This window comes from Triticum urartu, chromosome 2 (genome assembly GCF_003073215.2).
Source record: "Triticum urartu cultivar G1812 chromosome 2, Tu2.1, whole genome shotgun sequence".
Lineage (NCBI taxonomy): Eukaryota > Viridiplantae > Streptophyta > Magnoliopsida > Poales > Poaceae > Triticum > Triticum urartu.
In genome coordinates, this window is record NC_053023.1 from 143,194,089 (window position 1) to 143,217,769 (window position 23,681).

The 23,681-nt window shown below is 46.3% G+C and overlaps 1 long non-coding RNA gene across 1 annotated transcript; it reads left to right on the plus strand.

The window, feature by feature from the left end:
- Positions 1 to 4,771: 4,771 nt before the first annotated feature.
- Positions 4,772 to 8,435, plus strand: LOC125541293. Its single transcript, XR_007297484.1, has 2 exons — positions 4,772 to 5,162; positions 8,146 to 8,435. It is a non-coding gene; the product is annotated as an uncharacterized LOC125541293 (long non-coding RNA).
- Positions 8,436 to 23,681: the final 15,246 nt, after the last annotated feature.

The following is a 23,681-nucleotide window of genomic DNA, read 5'->3' on the forward strand; positions in this document are numbered from 1 at the left end:
AAGATGTCCGCGGCGCTGAACTCCATGATCGGCGCCCAATCGGATTCGATCGGTAGGGGCGCGGAGGGCTCGGAGTCTGGAGAGGAGTCCGGCTCCTTGGAGTCACGGGCTTCGCAGAGAATAGGGCTGGTGTTCGGCTCGATCGCCGTAGAGATTGCAGCCCCCGAGGCGGTGTCCAACCACCCATCCTCGATTGGCACAGTTGGCTCCGAATTAAGGGTCGGCGATGATGCGGGTACGGCCTCCAGGGCACTATTAGGCGATAGAGCTAGATCATGCCCATCGTGACAGTGCAGCGCGCTAGGCTGCGGCTCGAATCCGTCGAAGATCAAGTCTCCGCGGAGGTCGGCCGTGTAGCTCAAACTTCCAAATCTGACCTGATGGCCAGGGGCGTAGCTTTCGATCTGCTCCAGATGGACAAGCGAATTGGCCCGCAGTGCAAAGCCGCCAAATACGAAGATCTGTCCGGGGAGAAAGGTCTCACCCTGGATCGCATCGCTGTTAATGATCGGAGAAGCCATCGGGCCTAAAAGTGACGACACAGAGGAACTCTCAATGAAAGCACCAATGTCGGTGTCAAAACCGGCGGATCTCGGGTAGGGGGTCCCGAACTGTGCGTCTAGGCAGATGGTAACAGGAGACAAGAGACACGATGTTTTTACCCAGGTTCGGGCCCTCTCGATGGAGGTAAAACCCCGCGTCCTGCTTGATTAATATTGATGATATGGGTAGTACAAGAGTAGATCTACCACGAGATCAGAGAGGCTAAACCCTAGAAGCTAGCCTATGGTATGATTGTATGTTCTCCCTACGGACTAAAACCCTCCGGTTTATATAGACACCGGAGAGGGCTAGGGTTACACAGAGTCGGTTACAATGGTAGGAGATCTACATATCCGTATCGCCAAGCTTGCCTTCCACGCCAAGGAAAGTCCCTTCCGGACACGGGACGAAGTCTTCAATCTTGTATCTTCATAATCCAGGAGTCCGGCCGAAGGTATAGTCCGTCTATCCGGACACCCCCTGATCCAGGACTCCCTCACTAGGCATGATCATGTATATATGCATCACATCCGTGACAAGTAGATCGAAACGATTCTGCATCTACTACTGTTACTCCACTCATCGACCGCTATCCAGCATGCATCTAGAGTATTAAGTTAAAAACAGAGTAACGCCTTAAGCAAGATGACATGATGTAGAGAGATAAATTCATGCAATATGAAATAAACCCCATCTTGTTATCCTCGATGGCAACGATACAATACGTGCCTTGCTGCCCCTTCTGTCACTGGGTAAGGACACCGCAATATCGAACCCAAAGCTAAGCACTTCTCCCATGGCAAGAACTACCAATCTAGTTGGCCAAACCAAACGGATAATTCGAAGAGACTTGCAAAGATAACCAATCATACATAAAAGAATTCAGAGAAGATTCAAATATTATTCATAGATAGACTTGATCATAAACCCACAATTCATCGGTCTCAACAAACACACCGCAAAAAGAAGATTACATTGAATAGATCTCCACAAGAGAGGGGGAGAACTTTGTATTGAGATTCAAAGAGAGAGAAGAAGCCATCTAGCTACTAACTATGGACCCGAAGGTCTGAGGTAAACTACTCACACTTCATCGGAGAGGCTATGATGATGTACAAGCCCTCCGTGATGACGGCCCTCTTCCGGCGGAGCTCCGGAACAGGCCCCAAGATGGGATCTCGTGGATACAGAAAGTTGCGGCGATGGAATTAGGTTTTTGGCTCCTGTTCTGATCGTTTGGGGGTACGTGTGTATATATAGGAGGAAGAAGTACGCCGGAGGAGCAACGAGGGGCCCACGAGGCAGGGGGCGTGCCCTAGGGGGGCGCCCCCACCCTCGTGGCCACCTCTTTTGTTCCTTGGAGCAGGGTCCAAGTCTCTTGGATCATGTTCGGTGAGAAAATCACGTTCCCGAAGATTTTATTCCGTTTGGACTCCGTTTGATATCCCGTTTATCCGAAACACTGAAATAGGTAAAAAAACAGCAATTCTCGGCTGGGCCTCCGGTTAATAGGTTAGTCCCAAAAATAATATAAAAGTGGAAAATAAAGCCCAATATAGTCCAAAACAATAGATAATATAGCATGGAGCAATTAAAAATTATAGATACGTTGGAGACGTATCAGTGCTCTCACTCCCCATATCTAAAAACGATATTGTCGTCGATCCATCCACATAACGTATCGGGCCCAATAGCCGATGCAGCCTACCTAAAGCGTACACTATATGCACACGTTTTAGAAGCCGCTATCATCATCAGACTACTGACCCATCTTCAGAAGAGAGATCTGCATCATCCTTGCCAGTCTGAACATCCGTGGACGCCACCACGGCGCCCAACGGTGCCACTGCCCTACGCTCGTCCGTCCAGACGCGAAGACTCCCCGACTCATAGCTGGGACTAGATGACGAATCTCGAGATCCGACCACCCAGCCGCAGGCCGACCACCTCAGACAGAAGAGATGACCATCACCGCTGGCTGCATTCAGAACAGATCTAACTGAAGGTGCCATCAACGCGATCACCAGGCCCTCCACGTTGCCGTCGCTGATCCAAAGGCAGATGGCGCACCGTCGCTGCCGCCCGAACAGGGCAGGCGGCCGCACAACCCTAGAGCCGTGGGAGAGAGGCGATCTCCTCCGCCGCCGCCGTCGGCCCCCGGGCTTAGACCGGTGGCGTCCCCCAGCAGCGGCGGAGGGAGGGGAGGAGGGAGAGTGCTTCCCTGGGGGCTAGGTTTACGCTCTTTATTGGAGGAGGTATGTGAAACTAGAAGGCAACATGATCTTTGTGCTTGGCTCCAGTATAAACGGTTTGGTCGGCATATAATATGCTTATTTCCATGAAGCAGGAAAGGGAAGTTTGTCTTGAAGAGTTATACTTTTTTGAAAATATATCATGTGCAACCAGAGAATCCGCGCAACGCCTATGTCTCCCTATTTCGAAACGTGGCTCCATCGTGCAGTAGGCAAGCACATTATGGGCCGGCACAATTCTGTTGGGGAACGTTGCATGGAAAACAAAAAATTTCTATGCACATGCAAGATCTATCCATGGAGATGCATAGCTACAAGAGGGGGAGAGCATCTACATACCCTCGTAGATCGCTAAGCGGAAGCGTTTATCAACGCGGTTCATGTAGTCATACAACTTCACGATCCGTATCGATCAAGTACCGAACGCATGAAACCTCCACGTTCAGCTCGATGACGTCCTCGCCTTCTCGATCCAGTAAGAGGGGCGAAGTAGTAGATGAGTTCCGGCAGCACGACGACGTGGTGAAACTTTTCTGCAGGGCTTCGCTAAGCATAACAAATTTGGATGGAGGAGCAACTAGAGGGAGAGGGGGCGCCGCACATGGCTTGGGAATCGTGATGTGTGTTGCCCCCTGCTACCTCTTGAGCACTGCGTTGGTTTTCCCTTGAAGAGGAAAGGATGATGCAACAAAGTAGCGTAAGTATGTCCCTTAGTTTTTGAGAACCAATGTATCAATCCAGTAGGAGACTACACGCAAGTCCCTCTTACCTACACAAACAAATAAGAATCTCGCAACCAACACGATAAAGGGGTTATCAATCCCTTCACGGTCACTTACGAGAGTGAGATCTGATAGAGATAAAAATGATAAGATAAATATTTTTGGTATTTTATAATATAGATTGAAAGTAAAGATTGCAAAATAAATGGTGCTAGAAATAACTTGTTGACGGGAGATTAACATAATGGAGAATAGACCCCGGGGCCATAGGTTTCACTAGTGGCTTCTCTGAAGATAGCATAAGCATTACGGTGGGTGAACAAATTACTGTCGAGCAATTGATAGAAAAGCGAATAATTATGAGAATATCTAGGCATGATCATGTATATAGGCATCATGTCCGTGACAAGTAGACCGACTCCTGCCTGCATATACTACTATTACTCCACACATCGACCGCTATCCAGCATGCATCTAGAGTATTAAGTTCATAAGAATAGAGTAACACATTAGGTAAGATGACATGATGTAGAGGGATAAACTCAAGCAATATAATATAAACCCAATCTTTTTATCCTCGATGGCAACAATACAATACGTGTCGTTTCCCTTTCTGTCACTGGGATCGAGCACCACAAGATTGAACCCAAAGCTAAGCACCTCTGTAACACCCCTAGTGCCATGTTACAGTAATCCATCATGATGATGCTAAGCTACTGAGATTTTCAATAATAATCATGTTGGGTTAACCTTCTTTGAATTCCATTCAAATTCAAAGTGCAAAATGAAGTTGCTCATAACTTGTTGGAAAAATGTTCACCTTTTAGCAAATAATCAAAAACTATTTGCTGTTAAGGAACACAACATCATCATCAACCTTAAATGGGCCTAATGCTTTTAACAGAGCCAAAACAACCTTTTAAAATGCCCTTTTCTTTTTGAATAAATCCAAAGGGATTCAAAACATTCCCAACATTTTTGTGGCAGCGCACAATACTTCTTTGAATTTGTTTTGGCCAGTGGGATATTTTTGTAAAGTCATTTGTGGCAAAATAAAATGCAAAAGCTGCTGGAAAAAGAAAAACAAAAGAAAAAGAAAAAGGAAAAGAAAAGGAGAAGGGGTGGAGAGCCCCTGGCCTCCCCTTGGGCTTCGGCCCACCTGAGCCAACTGGCCCAGCTAGGCCGGCCCACTCCCCCCCTGTCGTCTTCCCCCTCCCCACTGTGCGAGCGATCGCGCGCTCGCGTCTCCGCCGGACCGCCTCGCTGTCCTCGCCGGCGAGGGGATAAGGGCGACAACGAGGCCGACCCCTCGGGCTCCCATGCCACTCCAATCGTCCCACTCCCTCTGGACGCTCTCTCTCCCTGGTTACCCCCTCTCTCTCGCGCGCGATATCCCACTCCCATCGAGCGCCATCACCGCCGTACTTCCGTCGATCCCGCGGCCACCGGCGGCCCCGAGGCCACCGGCCTTGTCCGTCTGCTCCGCCGTCATCATCCACGTCGCCTGGGGTCCTCCGTTGGAGCCGAGGGCCCCTTCAGCTGCCGATCGCAGTCGTCCCCTTTCGCCTCTGTCTCCGACGCTCGCCGGCGACCTCGAGCACCCATGCTGCTACTAATCCAATCGCCGACCTCCTTGCGCCGCTCGGTGAGCTCTTCCCTCCCTCCATTCTTCCCCCACACCGCATGGTTCTCCCTAGCTAGCTCGTCGCCGTTACCGTGAGTTCGCCACCGCAGATCTCCTCACCGTCGTGGCCACGCTCGCCGTCGAGCTCAACCGAGCACTGCGCCGTGCCCAGCACGCTCCGAGCGGCTTGACCCACACGCCAGTTGCCCCTGCCGTGCCCTGCTTCGACGAGCTTGAGCTCGCCCGAGCTCCGGCGTCCGCCGCGGTCAACGCCACCATCGACACCGTACATCCCAGCCTCGGTTGAGACCTTGAATGGCTGCGCCCGAGCCCCTGCTTTTGAGTGCACCACCCCATGCTCCTTTTGAGCTCCCGTAGCCCCGTCCCCGATGAGGCCCCAAGCCAACCGCCGCCCACGCTCGTCGCCGGTGCCGCTCCAGCAACCCCCGCCCCCGTTACTGCCGCAGTTCGAAGCGCGCTATCCTCCTGCGCATGTAGATGCTCGCGGCGGTCCAAACGTCCCCCGGTGGCCGTTTTCTGACCATGTCCGCACCACACCGCCATCTGAATGGTCGCCGCTGGCGCGCCACCGCTGCCAGCCGACGTGGCCAGCCTGGGGCCACCACCTGGGTTACTGATTAGTGGCCCAGGGCCCTCTTTGACTTGTTGAGTGCGGTCCACGTGCTGACTGGGTAGCCTCCAGCAACTGACATGTGGTCCCCCTTTGTTAATTAGTCTATTAAATGTTTTATAAATAAAAGTAATTAGATTAACCTAAACACTCACTGACACCCAGGGCCCACACCCCTAATTAACCCTGCTAGATGAGTTTAATCCACTATTAAGCTAACAGAGGCTGACATGTGGGTCCCTGTGGCCCCACTGGTCAGGTTTGACCTGGTCAGCCGCTCTGTTGACTGCTGACATCATCAACATGTCATGCTGACGTCATATTCCATTTCTGTCAATATTAATAATTCCAGAATATTGTTTAAAACTTAGAAAAATCATATAAAATAATCCGTAACTCGGATGAAAAAGTTTTATACATGAAAGTTGCTCAGAAAAATCCAACGAATCTGAATACGCGGTCCGTTCATCTGTCACATGCCCCTAGCATGCTGAACATGGATCATTCCCCCTCCAGTCATCTGTCTGCCACAGGTTCGGAACCGGGAATACCTTCCTGGTTGAATTCCCCCTTCACCTATATCGTGTAGCCATACGTTAGGTCACACCCGGCACATCATATTGCCATGTTATGCTTTGTGATGCTGTGTTTGCTTTATATTTATTGTTCTTCCCCCTCTTCTCTCTGGTAGACCCGAGATCGATGCCGCCCCTATGATCGACTACATCGACGATGACACTTCTTCCTTTTCAGCAGAGCTTCCATGCAAGCAAACCCCCCTTGAGCATTTCGATATCGCCCATTTTTTCCTTCTCATGCTTGCATTAGAACTGCTACTGCTTTCTGCATGATCCTATTCTGATGCATAGCTTGTTTTTTTTACCTGCTTTCATACTTTACCTACTTATTCTAAACTGGTTAGTATAGGTTGGTTAGAGATCCATCAGTGACCCCCACCTTGTCCTTGTTGCCCCTGCTTCATCATCGAAGACCCGATCAACGAGATCGAAGACCAGGCCCCGGCACCGCACATCACTTTCCCCTTTTGTTGCTCGACTCTGCAGAGTTACCATCAAGTGCCGAGGGTGGAACCTCATACATCACTCCTGATGAGATCTCTGTAGTGTAGCTATCCGGTCGTGGTCATCGAGGGTGATTTACTCCTTAACCACTTCCGATACGGCTCTGTCGTGCAACCCCTCAAGTGTGAACCTCGAGGGTGGATCCTCTTACGTTCACCTTGATGATTACATCGAGTGGAATTCACCGGGGGTGATTCCTCAGGTTTTCCCCTTGGTGTTAGACACACAGTTACTATGGTTACCATGACTTTACACTGAACCATGTTACTAAAGATGGGTTGGCCCTGAGGGGTACCCGCAAGAGCTTAATAGCGAGTGATGTGGAGTCGGGTTGACCTGGAAGGTGCCCGCAAGATACTTACGACGCGTGGCCGGGCATTCTTATCCCTTGACGCAAGTACTCGAGACGGGGCGACGGGGTCACATCTTTCGTGAGTCTCTTCTCGTGACCGCACTACCAACACACTAACGATTTGGATATTTGATCCGAGGGGCCTCTGGCCTGATAGCACTAACCATCACGTGGGCATTGTATGGGCGTTCTGCGTCGTATGCATCAGCCGAAGCTTTATAGACGTCAGCGACTGAGCGGCGCGCACCGGGTTGGACTGGTAAGCTCCTACCTTTTTAAGGAGGTAGCTAGGTCTGCTCACCGGCCGCCCACGCAACGTGCAGGAGTTCCCGGGGCGATGGCCCATGACCCCTGGGGCATAGGTTTAGTCCGGTGTGCTGATCTCTCTATTAAGCCTATGTTGGGTTGCGGCGTATTGTTTGGCCGAGGCCGGGCATGACCCAGGAAAGTGTGTCCGACCGGAGTTAATCGAGCGTGGTGGGTAAGTTGGTGCACCCCTGCAGGGAAGAAAACATCTATCGATAGCCTGTCCTACGGTAACGGACACTTGGAGTTGTATCCCGATCGATACAACTAGAACTGGATACTTGAGATGAGACATGGTTATGAGAAATGGATAGTATGGCTCTGGGATTGCTTTCTCGCAGGGAGTCGAGAAAGGAAATCTGGCCGAGGTTGCTAACACTACTACTACTTTACTTTATGCCACTCTTATCTCTCCTAATGTTGCAAGACGCTTGAAGATGCTAGTCTTTGATAGGCTAGGCTTCCCCCCTTCTCTTCTGGCATTCTGCAGTTCAGTCCATAGATACAGCTCATTTCATTCATACCGATGCATATGTAGTGTAGATCCTTGCTTGCGAGTACTTTGGATGAGTACTCACGGTTGCTTTGCTTCCCCTTTTCCCCTTTCTTCTTCTTTCCGGATGTTGCAACCAGATGGTGGAGCCCAGGATCCAAACGACCCCACCGACGACTACTACTACCCCGAGGGTGCCTACTACTATGTGGAGACCACTGACGACCAGGAGTAGTTAGGAGGATCCCAGGCAGGAGGCCTTGCCTTTTCGATCGATATTGCTTTTGTGCCAGCCTTCTTAAGGCAAACTTGTCTAACTTATGTCTGTACCTAGATATTATTGCTTCCACTGACTCTTGTGTTTTCAAGCTTTTGTATTCGAGCCCTCGAGGCCCCTGGCTTGTAATGTAAAGCCTGTATTATTTTTATTTGTGTCTGGAGTTGTGTTGTGATATCTTCCCATGAGTCCTTGATCTTGATCGTACACATTTGCGTGTATGATTAGTGTACGATTGAATCGAGGGCGTCACAAGTTCGTAGCAGAGCCGACTGCCTGTAGGAATCCCCCTTCCACACTCTTTGGCCGAAGTTGAGTCTAGTCGATGAAAACTATTTTACTAGCATGGTTGTGCGGCCCATGGGCCCACGTCGCCATTGGGTGGTATTAGGATCTTTTATTCCTCGTCTATACTCTGGAACTCTGATCTCTCTTCTATTTTGGTGTTAAATGATTTTACTAACTCGAACATTAGGATCTCGTGATCACATCCGCCCGGAGAGCCCCTTATTTCAGATGATCGCTTGCTGCATCAGAAGATTCCGAAGATACTACGATATTCTCTCGAGGTTTTTCGCCTGTTTCCCTTGCAATTCCCTACCACCGAAATATCCTTATGGATAACTACACACACTTGCTAATCTTACATTCTATCCCATTGATCTTGTTATTACCAGATGCCCTGAACTGCTCTCCTTTGTTCCGAGAATCCTTTGAGCTTACTGCCTTGCAGTTCCTTGTCACCTGAATACCCCTACGGATAACTTTGTGCACCTATCAAGTATCCGCTCATCCTCAGTTGATTCGTGTACATCACAAAAGTCTTCGTAATACCATTCGTTCTTATGAAAATCCTCAGCAGCCTATTGTTCTTGAATTTCTTACTTACTTGCATTATGGTTAATACCATAAGTCTAGTAATCTTATCATCATCCTTTGTCATTATCATTTTGAGTCCATTGATACAATATGTTGCGAATGCTCGCAATCCTCAATCAGATCCTAGAATTCATCCTTCCCGCTCAGACGTCATTCTAACGTGTGCTGGATCTCGACCAATATAATCGCCATCGATTGTACCCCTAAGGCTATTCTACCTATCCATCCCTAATCAGAGCATTGCTTCTGATCCCTTGTCTTGGAATTCATAATTCCTTTGCAATTGAGCTTTGAGTTAGTCAGTTGTTTATATAATTTGATCTCCTTGCATTGTTTCTTCCTCTAGTTGAATACTGATGCTCACATCAGATCCCTTGTGGACCACCAGACCCCCTTTTTTCGGATTTTATCCGACAACGTCCTTCATATTCAATAAGCTTGTGAGCCTTTCCTCGGATACATAATACTTTTGGTAAATTGTATCCTCTGCTTTCTCAAGCATGCTCTACTACCGAGCTTGTGTTATTTATTCTTGAAATTTATGATATATGATCCTAAGATGCCCCAATGGGTTGAACTTATGCCTTCCCTAACATGTGTGAACTTGAAAGTTATGCGGGTTATACTCTACTAGCTTTTCGTCAGATAAAATTTCAAAACTACAACTTCATCAAGAGCAAGAAGTAAAATGAAAGGTTATGCATTGTAGAAGTGGGAGTCGACCCTGAACCTTTGTGTTCATGCCCACAGACACGGTGTGGAACTTATCATGAAAGCTCCTTGCAAGGATATTTAATCATTTGAATAATTCTTCTGGTATCGTAAATTGGATCCCTTGTAGTTATGGTCCTGACCATATTTCCTCCTTGATCCCATTTACTGGGTAAGTTAAAATTACTTATCCTCTGCAAATCATTTCCCCAGTCCAACCTCTACTCTGATTTACCTTCTGGCATTACACCTAGTACTTGATACTGGGAAGCTTTATACCCCATCACATCATTCCTAGCCTGATCGGCTATATTTTTATCATGTCAACTTTTTAACTGGGCTACCTGGTCCTTATGCCCGGAGAAACTTCCGACGATGAGCTAAGCTTACGTCGATCTTCCTCATCTTATCATTTTGCCTTGAACAGCAAGTTTAATTTCGAGTTTGTGTCGTACCCATGGTTCTTATAAGCTTTCGCTTCATCATTCCTTTGACTCGATGTCATCGCCGATTGATTACATCTTCATGAAATCTCTCGACAAATGTGTCGTGATCATCATCAACATTCTGATCTTTTCCAGGATATCAATCGAATTCATGATGAGAAATAACATCCTTGCCTCTTGATGGTTTGTGTCAGCACCAACAACATTCTTGTCTTCCCCCAACACAAACTTGTTCATATAAATTTGGAAATACATCCTTTTTGGCATGTCGATGGATTGTGGTTGAGCCCGTCGGCCGCACCCTCACCTTTTGCCTGCTAAAATTGTATGACTTATTTTCTAAGTTGTTTCCGATGGATCCTTGGTGTATCCAAAGTCCGACCTTTGCTTGAAACCATGTCAATGCTATCTCGAAGCATGTCTGTGGTAATCCGATCTCCAATAAGAACGTTTGAAGCACGATATTAAATTTTCTTTATCAATTATCCAAACACCGTTGTATAGGTAATGTCATGAAATTTCTTTCCCCTTACCTAAATGGTTTTATACTTCTATCCTGTCATGGATATCATGCTCTGCTTGTCCTTGGGAAGGATATACCCCTAAAATATGTGTTTAAACACATTTTCCTTTCCATTGTTCTGTTTAATCTGACAATTGCATTTTCCTTTCCATTGGTTTGTTTAAACCTTATTGTGATCTATATTATATAAGCAGTAATATTTCCCTGCTTATGTAAACACCTCTTTGTATCACTCTGTCAGTAAGACCCTGTTACTATTGTTGATGAAATTTCGGTAGCCACCGATGGACGAGAACTTTGCCTAATGGCCCGCCTCGTTCAACGAGGAGGATAATGGTTCTCTTCGTCCCTCGCACTTGGTGCCGACGTTGTTGCCGACATAACTGACAGGCTACCCTCTGACATGCCTTGCTATCATGACCGTGCAAGATGTCATCGCTTCTTCTATTTTAACCCACATGGTGGGCCCATAACCCACAGTTCCATAGGATCGGAACTTGACTCTCCTGCATATCCTTTATTCCGAAGTATCATTTGCTCTCGGCTTTGTATGTTGTCACGAGCCACCATCTGAGAGATGATCTATTACCGATGCTGTGAACCCCCTTCTCACACTCTGTTCAGGTATCGATCATTTGTCCATGCTCTTGAAACCTCCTATTGTACCTTCATATTTTGCTCTCGATGTTTTCTTAAGTTTCAACTCGAGAGACACTTCTGCCACATTCCCTGAATTGTTCACCAGATAATCAACCCTATAAGGGCCAGTTCTTCCGAAGTTACTCTTTACTTCCGCACTTAAATCTCGGGACGAGATTTCTTGTAGTGGAGGAGATTTGTAACACCCCCAGTGTCATGCTACAGTAATCCATCATGATGATGCTAAGCTACTGAGATTTGCAATAATAATCATGTTGGGTTAATATCTCATTTCACATTCCTTCTTTGAATTCCATTCAAATTCAAAGTGCAAAATGAAGTCGCTCATAACTTGTTGGAAAAATGTTCACCTTTTAGCAAATAATCCAAAACTATTTGCTGTTAATGAACACAACATCATCATCAACCCTAAATGGGCCTAATGCTTTTAACAGAGCCAAAACAGCCTTTTAAAATGCCCTTTTCTTTTTGATAAATCCAAAGGGATTCAAAACATTCCCAACATTTTTGTGGCAGTGCACAGTACTTCTTTGAATTTGTTTTGGCCAGTGGGATATTTTTGTAAAGTCATTTGTGGCAAAATAAAATGCAAAAGCTGCTGGAAAAAGAAAAACAAAAGAAAAAGAAAAAGGAAAAGAAAAGGAGAAGGGGTGGGAGAGCCCCTGGCCTCCCCTTGGGCTTCGGCCCACCCGAGTCAACTGGCCCAGCTAGGCCGGCCCACTCCCCCCCCGTCATCTTCCCCCTCCCCACTGTGTGAGCGACCGCACGCTCGCATCTCCGTCGGACCGCCTCGCCGTCCCCGCCGGCGAGGGGATAAGGGCGACGACGAGGCCGACCCCTCGGGCTCCCCCTGCCACTCCACTCGTCCCACTCCCTCTGGATGCTCTCTCTCCCTGGTTGCCCTATCTCTCTCTCGCGTGATATCCCACCCCCATCGAGTGCCATCGCCGCCGTACTTCCGTTGATCCCGCGGCCACCGGCGGCCCCGAGGCCACCGGCCCTGTCCGTCCGCTCTACCGTCACCATCCACGTTGCCTGGGGTCCTCCGTTGGAGCCGAGGGCCCCAGCAGTTGCCGATCGCCGTCGTCCCCTTTCGCCTCTGTCTCCGACGCTCGCCGGCGACCTCGAGCACCCCTGCTGCTACTAATCCAATCATCAGCCTCCTTGCGCCGCTCGGTGAGCTCCTCCCTCTCTCCACCCCCCCCCGCACTGCGTGGTTCTCCCTAGCTAGCTCGTCGCTGTTACCGTGAGTTCGTCGCTGCAGATCTCCTCACCGTCGTGCCCACGCTCGCCGTCGAGCTCAACCGAGCACTGCGCCGTGCCCAGCATGCTCCGAGCAGCCTGACCCACACGCCAGTTGCCCCTGCCGTGCCCTGCTTCGACGAGCTTGAGCTCCCCCGAGCTCCGGCGTCCGCCACGGTCGACGCCACCGTCGACACCGTACATCCCAGCCTCGGCTGAGACCTCAAATGGCTGTGCCCGAGCCCCTGTAGTTGAACGCACCACCCCACGCTCCTTTTGAGCACCCGTAGCCCCGTCCACGATGAGGCCCGAAGCCAACCGCCACCCACGCTCGTCGCCGGTGCCGCTCCGGCAACCCCCGCCCCCGCTACTGCCGCAGTTCGAAGCGCGTCGCCCCCCTGCTCCTATAGATGCTCGCGGCGGTCCAAACGTCCCCCGGTGGCCGTTTTCCGACCATGTCCGCACCACGCCGCCATCTGAATGGTCGCCGCCGGCGCGCCACCGCCGCCAGCCGACGTGGCCAGCCTGGGGCCACCACCTAGGTCACTGATTAGTGGCCCCAGGGCCCTCTTTGACTTGTTGACTGCGGTCAACGTGCTGACTGGGCAGCCCCCAGCCACTGACATGTGGGCCCCCTTTGTTAATTAGTCCATTAAACGTTTTATAAATAAAAGTAATTAGATTAACCTAAATACTCACTGACACCCCGGCCCCAAACCCCTAATTAACCCTGCTAGATTAGTTTAATCCACTGTTAAGCTAACAGAGGCTGACATGTGGGTCCCAGTGGCCCCACTGGTCAGGTTTGACCTGGTCAGCCGCTCTGTTGACTGCTGACGTCATCAACATGTCATGCCGATGTCATATTCCATTTCTATTAATATTAATAATTCCATAATATTGTTTAAAACTTTCAAAAATCATATAAAATAATCTGTAACTCGGTGAAAAAGTTTTATACATGAAAGTTGCTCAGAAAAATCCAACGAGTCCGAATATGCGGTCCGTTCATCTGTCACATGCCACTAGCATGCTGAACATGGAACATTCCCCCTCCGATCATCTGTTTGACACAGGTCCGGAACGGGGAATACCTTCCCGGTTGAATCCCCCCTTCACCTATAGCGTGTAGCCATACGTTAGGTCACACCTGGCGCATCATATTGCCATGTTATGCTTTGTGATGCTGTGTTTGCTTTATATTTATTGTTCTTCCCCCTCTTCTCTCCGGTAGACCTCGAGACCGATGCCGCCCCTATGATCGACTATGTCGTCGATGACACTTCTTCCTTTTCAACAGAGCTTCCAGGCAAGCAAACCCCCCTTGAGCATTCTGATATCGCCCATTTTTTCCTTCTCATGCTTGCATTAGAACTGCTACTGCTTTCTGTATGATCCTATTCTGATGCATAGCTTGTTTTTGTTACCTGCTTTCATAACTTACCTACTTATTCTAAACTGCTTAGTATAGGTTGGTTAGAGATCCATTAGTGACTCCCACCTTATCCTTGTTGCCCCTGCTTCATCATCGAAGACCCAATCAACGAGATCGGAGACCAGGCCCCGGCACCGCACATCACTTTCCCCTTTTGTTGCTCGACTCTGTAGAGTTACCATCAAGTGCCGTGGGTGGAACCTCATACATCCCTCCTGATGAGATCTCTGTAGTGTAGCTATCCGGTCGTGGTCATCGAGGGTGATTTCCTCCTTAACCACTTCCGATACGGCTCTGTCGTGCAACCCCTCAAGTGTGAATCTTGAGGGTGGATCCTCTTAACGTTCACCTTGATGATTACATCGAGTGGAATTCACCGGGGGTGATTCCTCGGGTTTTCCCCTTGGTGTTAGACACACAGTTACTATGGTTACTATGACTTTACACTGAACCATGTTACTAAAGATGGGTCCGCCCTGAGGGGTACCCGCGCGAGCTTAATAGCGAGTGATGTGGAGTCGGGTTGACCTGGAAGGTGCCCGCAAGATACTTACGAGGCATGGCCGGGCATTCTTAGCCCTTGTCGCAAGTAGTCAAGACGGGGCGATGGGGTCACATCTTTCGTGAGTCTCTGCTCGTGACAGCACTACCAACACACTAACGGTTTGGATATTTGATCCGAGGGGCCTCTGGCCTGATAGCACTAACCATCACGTGGGCATTGTATGGGCGTTCTGCGTCGTATGCATCAGCCGAAGCTTAATAGACGTCAGCGACTGAGCGGCACGCGCCGGGTTGGACTGGTAAGCTCCTGCCTTTTTAAGGAGGTAGCTAGGTCTGCTCACTGGCCGCCCACACAACGTGCAGGAGTTCCCGGGGCGATGGCCGATGACCCCTGGGGGCATAGGTTTAGTCCGGCGTGCTGACCTCTCTATTAAGCCTAGGTCGGGTTGCGGCATATTGTTTGGACGAGGCCGGGCATGACCCTAGGAAAGTGTGTCCGACCGGAGTTAATCAAGCATGGTGGGTAAGTTGGTGCACCCCTGCAGGGAAGAAAACATCCATCGATAGCCTGTCCTACGGTAACGGACACTTGGAGTTGTATCCCGATCGATACATCTAGAACTGGATACTTGAGATGAGACATGGTTATGAGAAATGGATAGTATGGCTCTGGGATTGCTTTCTCGCAGGGAGTCGAGAAAGGATCTCTGGTCGAGGTTGATAACACTACTACTACTTTACTTTATGCTACTCTTATCTCTCCTGATGCTGCAAGACGCTTGAAGATGCTAATCTTCGATAGGCTAGGCTTTCCCCCTTCTCTTCTGGCATTCTGCAGTTCAGTCCACAAATACAGCTCATTTCATTGATACCGATGCATATGTAGTGTAGATCCTTGCTTGCGAGTACTTTGGATGAGTACTCACGGTTGCTTTGCTTCCCCTTTTCCCCTTTCTTCTTCTTTTCGGATGTTGCAACCAGATGGTGGAGCCCAGGATCCAGACGACCCCACCGACGACTACTACTACCCCGAGGGTGCCTGCTACTATGTGGAGACCGCTGACGACCAGGAGTAGTTAGGAGGCTCCCAGGCAGGAGGCCTTGCCTTTTCGATCGATATTGCTTTTGTGCCAGCCTTCTTAAGGCAAACTAGTCTAACTTATGTCTGTACCCAGATATTATTGCTTCCGCCGACTCTTGTGTTTTCGAGCTTATGTATTCGAGCCCTCGAGGCCCCTTGCTTGTAATATAAAGCTTGTATTATTTTTATTTGTGTCTAGAGTTGTGTTGTGATATCTTCCCATGAGTCCTTGATCTTGATCTTACACATTTGCGTGTATGATTAGTGTACGATTGAATCGAGGGCGTCACAACTTATCCCATTGCAAGAAAGATCCATCTAGTAGGCCAAACCAAACTGATAATTCGAAGAGACTTGCAAAGATAACCAATCATATATAAAAGATTTCAGAGAAGATCAAATATTGTTCATAGATAGACTTGATCATAAACCCACAATTCATTGGATCTCGACAAATACACCGCAAAAAGAGTTACATCGAATAGATCTCCAAGAAGATCGAGGAGAACTTTGTATTGAGATTCAAAGAGAGAGAAGAAGCCATCTAGCTAATAGCTATGGACCAGAAGGTCTGAAGTAAACTACTCACACATCATCGGAGGGGCCATGGAGTTGATGTAGAGGCCCTCTGTGGTCGATGCCCCCTCCGGCGGAGCTCCGGAAAAGGTCCCAAGATGGGATCTCTTGGGTACAGAAGGTTGCGGCGGTGGAAATAGGGTTTCGTGGTGCTCCTGGAAGTTTTCGGGGTATATGAACATATATAGGCGGAAGAAGTAGGTCGGTGGAGCCACGAGGGGCCCACGATGGGGGAGGGCGCGCCCCCTGCCTCGTGGCCACCTCGTTTGTTGCTTGGCGTCTACTCTAAGTCCTCTAGATCACGTTTGTTCCAAAAATAACTCTCCCAAAGGTTTCATTCCATTTGGATTCCGTTTGATATTCCATTTCTGGAAACACTGAAATAGGCAAAAAACAAAATTTTGCACTGGGCCTTGGGTTAGTAGGTTAGTCCCAAAAATAATATAAAAGCATAAAATAAAGCCCATTAACATCCAAAATAGATAATATAATAGCATGGAACAATCAAAAATTATAGATACGTTGGAGACGTATCACCCCCTCCCCTCCTCACTGATACGTCTCCGTCATATCTACTTTTCCAAACACTTTTGCCCTTGTTTTGGACTCTAACTTGCATGATTTGAATGGAACTAACCCGGACCGATGCTGTTTTCAGCAGAATTGCCATGGTGTTATTTTTGTGCAGAAATAAAAGTTCTCGGAATGACCTGAAAATCAACAGAGAATTATTTTGGAATATATAAAAAATACTGGAAGGAAGATCCATCAGGGGGCCTCCACCTATCCACGAGGGGGGGGCGCGCCCTACCCCCTGGGCACGCCCCCCTGCCTCAGTGGGCCCCCTGGATGCCCTCCGACGCCAACTCCAACTCTATATATTTGCTTTCGGAGAGAAAAAAATTAGAAAGAAGAAATCATTGCGTTTTACGATACAGAGCCGCCGCCAAGCCCTAACACCTCTTGGGAGGGCTGATGTGGAGTCCGTTCGGGGCTCCGGAGAGGGGGATTCATCGCCGTCGTCATCATCAACCATCCTCCATCACCAATTTCATGATGCTCACCGCCGTGCGTGAGTAATTCCATCGTAGGCTTGCTGGACGGTGATGGGTTGGATGAGATTTATCATGTAATCGAGTTAGTTTTGTTAGGGTTTGATCCCTAGTATCCATTATGTTCTGAGATTGATGTTGCTATGACTTTGCTATGCTTAATGCTTGTCACTAGGGCCCGAGTGCCATGATTTCAGATCTGAACCTATTATGTTTTCATGAATATATGTGAGTTCTTGATCCTATCTTGCAAGTCTATAGTCACCTACTATGTGTTATGATCCAGCAACCCCGAAGTGACAATAATCGGGACCACTCCCGGTGATGACCATAGTTTGAGGAGTTCATGTATTCACTATGTGCTAATGCTTTGTTCCGGTTCTCTATTAAAAGGAGGCCTTAATATCCCTTAGTTTCCAATAGGACCCCGCTGCCACGGGAGGGTAGGACAAAAGATGTCATGCAAGTTCTTTTCCATAAGCACGTATGGCTATATACGGAATACATGCCTACATTACATTGATGAATTGGAGCTAGTTCTGTGTCACCCTATGTTATGACTGTTACATGATGAACCGCATTAGGCATAATTGTCCATCACTGATCCGGTGCCTACGAGTTTTCCAAGTACTGGTTTACGCGTATTTACTTTCCCGCTGCTACTGTTACAATCACTACAAAATACCAAAAACATTACTTTTGCTGTCTTTACTTTTGTTGCCGCTAGCACCACTATCATATTACTTTGCTACTAAACACTTTGCTGCAGATACTAAGTTTCCAGGTGTGGTTGAATTGACAACTCAGTTGCTAATACTTGAAAATATTCTTTGGCTCCCCTTGTGTCGAATCAATAAATTTGGGTTGAATACTCTACCCTCGAAAGCTGTTGCGATCCCCTATACTTGTGGGTTATCAAGACTAATTTCTGGCGCCGTTGCCGGGGAGCATAGCTCTATTCTTTGAGTCACTTGGGATTTATATCTACTGGACACTATGAAGAACTTGAAAGACGCTAAGACAACAATTTATCCCTCAACTACGAGGGGAGGTAAGGAACTGCCATCTAGCTTTGCACTTGATTCACCTTCTGTTATGAGTAAGCTAGCGACACCTAAACCTGCTTCTGCTATTCGTTCCGATATGTTGCATGTTATCAATGATGCCACTTCTGCTATGCATGATACTTATGATGAAACTCCTTCTATGCCTGATACTACTGTGCCCCTTAGTGAATTTCCTGATGAACAAATTGCTAGGGCTAGAGAAAAAGAAACTATTGAATCTGAATACGATGATGAAAGTGATGATGAAAATATGCTTGTTATTCATGAGGGCTATCTTTTTGATATGGAATCTTGTGCCGCTATTTTAGCTTGCAAAGATAGATATGAGCTCAAGAGGTTATGAGTTAAATCGAACAAAGAATCACCTAGAGATAAAATGAAACCCGACCCTGCTTTTGCTACTTCACCTATCTGTGTTCCTGATAAGGATTATGAATTCTCTGTTGATCCTGATATAATTACTTTGGTTGAATCTGATCCATTTTATGGCTATGAATCTGAAACTGTTGTGGCACATCTTACTAAGTTAAATGATATAGCCGCCCTGTTTACTAATGATGAGAGATCGCGTTACTTTTATATACTCAAAATATTTCCGTTCTCATTAAAGGGTGATGCTAAGATATGGTTTAATTCTCTTGATCCTGGTTGTGTGCGTAGTCCCCAGGATATGATTTATTACTTCTCTGCTAAATATTTCCCTGCTCATAAGAAACAAGCTGCTTTGAGGGAAATATACAACTTCGTGCAAATTAAAGAAGAGAGTCTCCCACAAGCTTGGGGAGGCTTCTCAAGTTACTTAATGCTTTGCCTGATCATCCTCTTAAGAAACCTGAAATACTTGATATCTTTTATAATGGACTAACCGATGCTTCCAGAGATTACCTAGATAGTTGTGCTGGTTCTCTTTTCAGGGAAAGAACACCGGATGAAGCTGAAATTCTATTGAATAATATGTTGACAAATGAAAATAATTGGGCACCTCCTGAGTCAACTCCTGCTCCAATTACTGAGCCTATTCTTAAACCAACTTCGAAGAAGAGAGGTGTTCTATTCCTTAGTCCCGAAGATATGCAAGAGGCAAAGAAATCTATGAAAGAAAAAGGTATTAAAGCCGAAGACATTAAGAATTTACCTCCTATTGAAGAAATACATGGTCTTAATTCACCGCCTGTTGAAGAAACTTATGATCTCAATTCTTTATTTATTGAAGAACCTCCTGACCCCGATATCCCGACACAGGTAGTAAAGGTAAATTCTCTCTATAGATATGCTAAAGCTGAAGTTCCTCCTACTAAAATTGCTAGGCAGTGCCTGGACGAGTTTGATAACTTTATGTTTAAGCAAGACGACTTCAATGCTTATTTTGGTAGACAATTAAAATAAAATGCTTATATGATTAGATGCTTGGGTGATTATATGGCTAATATTAAAGGTGAACTTAAACTTGTTAGCAAACATGCTTCTATGGTTACCACTCAAGTAGAACAAGTACTTAAGGCTCAAAAAGAAGTGCTTGATGAAATGAATAGAAAGAAAAATGATTATGCTGTTAGAGTGGCTACTAGAACTGGTAGAATGACTCAGGAACCTTTGTATCCTGAAGGCCACCATAAGAGAATCGAGCAAGATTCTCAAAGAAATAATATTGATGTTCCTAGTTCTTCTAAAAAGAAGAAGAAGAAAAATGATAGAACTGTGCAAACTTCTAGTGAACCTATTGCTGAACCACCTGATAATCCAAATGATATCTCTATGTCTGATGCTGAAACACAATCTGGTAATGAACATGAACCTAATGAAAATATTAATGATGATGATCATGATGATTCTCAACCTAGTAATGATAATGATGTAGAAATTGAACCTGCTGTTGATCTTGATAACCCACAATCAAAGAATCAACATTATGATAAAAGAGACCTTGTTGCTAGGAAACATGGTAAAGAAAGGGAACCTTGGGTTCAGAAACCCATGCCTTTTCCTTCAAAACCATCTAAGAAAAAGGATGATGAGGATTTTGAGCGCTTTGCTGAAATGATTAGGCCTATCTTTTTGCGTATGCGATTAACTGATGTGCTCAAAACAAATCCTTATGCTAAATATATGAAGGATATCATTACTAATAAAAGAAAGATACCGGAAGCTGAAATTTCCACCATGCTTGCTAATTATACTTTTAAGGGTGGAATACCAAAGAAACTTGGAGACCCCGGAGTACCTACTATACCTTGCTCCATTAAAAGAAATTATATTAAAACTGCTTTATGTGATCTTGGAGCCGGTGTTAGTGTTATGCCTCTCTCTTTATATCATAGACTTGACTTGAATAAGTTGACACCTACTGAAATATCTTTGCAAATGGCTGATAAATCAACTGCTATACCTGTCGGTATCTGTGAGGATGTGCCTGTTGTGGTTGCAAACTTTACTATTTTAACGGACTTTGTTATTCTTGATATTCCCGAGGATGATAGTATGTCTATTATTCTTGGAAGACCTTTTCTTAATATTGCAGGGGCTGTTATTGATTGCAACAAAGGCAATGTCACTTTTCATGTTAATGGTAATGAGCATACGGTACACTTTCCGAGGAAACAACCTCAAGTTCTAGTATCAACTCCATTGGAAAAATTCCATCGATTATAATTGGAGGTTTTGAATTTCCTCTTCCTACTGTCAAAAAGAAATATGATATACTTATTATAGGGGATGTGCATATCCCCGTTGAGGTAACTTAGTGTTATTCGAAATTTCTTCGGTTTCATGATTATCGGAATGAGTTTGTTAACAAGACTTGATCAACCTTGTTAGTGGATTATTTTTGATGAGCATGAGATGGATGAAACTAGAAGCACAACCTTCTATACCCTCTCTATATTTTCTGTTAATTAGTAGAAATAAAGTAAAAATAGTATTTTTCTATCTGTTTCCTGACTTATCCATGCAATATAAAAATATCCCGAAAATAAAAGTCCTCAGAATGACATGCCAATTTAATATGATTTTTCGGGAATATTTGAGGATTTACTGTGCAAAAATTACCGCGGGAGGACCTGCCACCTGGCCACAAGGGAGGTGGGCGCCCCCCCTTAGGGTGCGCCCCCTGCCTTGTGGGACCACGGTGGCCCTCTTCCACTTATCCCAGCACCCATCTTCTTCCTCTGTCTCACACAAACCCAAAAAACCAACTCAAGCACGAGTTCCATCCACTTTTGCTGTGATTTTCGATCTCCTTGCTCAAAGCACCTCTCGCAAAACTGCTTGGGGAGATTGTTCCTTGGTATGTGACTCCTCCATTGGTCCAATTAGTTTTTGTTCTAGTGCTTTATTCTTTGCAAATTTGTGCTGCATAGGTGACCATGTTCTTGAGCTTGCATGTCAAATTTATATGGTTCTAAGTAGTTCTAATGCTTGATATAGGCTCTAGGCACTTGTAGGAGTAGTTGCTATCAGTTTTATTGAAGTTGGTTCACTTTTGTTTGAAGTTACTAAAAATTTCAGAATTTTTCAGAGAAAAACAATATGCTTAGGAAGATGTTCCAAGGTGGTTCCTCTAAGAAGCAAGGACCCAGGATTGCTATGCGCGATGCTGACGAGGATCCACCAAGAGACGCTCCAGTACGGCCTTGCGAATAGCCGTCGGAAAATTTTATGGACCGTGCGGGAATTAAAGAAGAATTCAAAGCATATTTGCGCAATGCCGGTCTTGAGGATTTCGAGGCTAACAAATGCCCCCAGTATCATGATCTCACAAGTTCATTTGTGAGGAGGTTTGAGTATTCATCTTCGCGTAATTCTCCTTCAGTCATGTTTGATCTCTATGACAAATCTTGTACCATGGACTTAGAGGATTTCACTTCTGCTTGCAAACTTCCATCATGGGGTAGTGTTAGGGATCCCCCTAAATCTGAATTTAGAAACTTTCTTACTAGTATAACCGTGGGGGAATCTAGAGATATAACGCAGGCTACCATAGGGAGCATTCACTTTCCTGCTATACATTATTTTGCTCTCTTCATCGGTAGATGCATAAATGCTAAAGATGAAGCATGCCACATGTGTGTCCCTAATCTTAGCATTCTTAGGAGTGCTGTGTTAGGAGACCAATCTTATCATATGGGAGCCATTGTAGCTCGTAGGTTGCATCATAATAGACATAATGGAGATTTCTTTGGAGGAATTTATGCAACCCGCTTATCTCATTTTCTTGAGATAGACATTCTTGAGGGTGATATGGAGTTGCCTCCTGCATATTTAGATTATAACTCTATGGCTTCGCACCAGTTTGTCGAGAGGCCTGAATCACCTCTCTTATATCGTTTAATTTTTGATAAACGACGTGTTTTCCGTATTACTCTCCCTGCTCCTGCCTTCTTTGGTTCACAGACAAAAAGAAAATATGTTATTACCAGAGAGGAGGCAGAAGAGTACGAGAGGAGAGCGGAGGCAGCTCGACTCCACGCTGCAGCTCAGCAGGCGATAACCGCTGCACATCAGTATGATCCCAACTATTCTTCGTCGCAGTACGACCCCAGATACACCTACGGGTACCCGCCAGGCTATCCCTGGCAATAGACCAACTTAGGCCAAAAGCCTAAGCTTGGGGGAATACGTATTTCTCACTGACATTACATTTATGTTCACACACACTCATTGCTAAATGTCGGTGCTCATACTCTTTCACTGTAATATCCATGCTAGTTTATTTTCTTTTGCCTGCTTTCTTCTTATGTGTTTGTTAAACCTTAAGAAAAACCAAAAAATAGTAGTAGTTTATTTTTCTGCTGTAGTAGTAATAATTAAAAAGAAACCCAAAAATATTTCCCGTTCTTCTTTTGCTTGTTGGGAGCTTTCCCGTGTAAATAGTTTTATTTCTTTTCTTTTCTTTGGGGGTCAGTAGGAGAAGACCATAATTAAATTGTTGAATGGGACATTTACATCTATGCCCTTAACTCGAACCCACTACTCGGTTTTGCCCCTAATTTTTAGGTATGCTCAGTTTTGCCCCTCCGCCGTTAGTTTCACTTATAGAAATGCCCTCTCTCGTTACCGTCCGGTCAAAGGTCTTTGACGTCCTGAAAAAATAGCAAAAAAATAAAAAAATGAAATTTGTGGGATCGAAAAATAGTCTGTCCGCAAGGCGCGTGCACATTGTCATGCCGTTCGGACACTCCGGGAGCTCGTGTCAAAGGAAAACATAAATTTTGTACGCATGCGAGC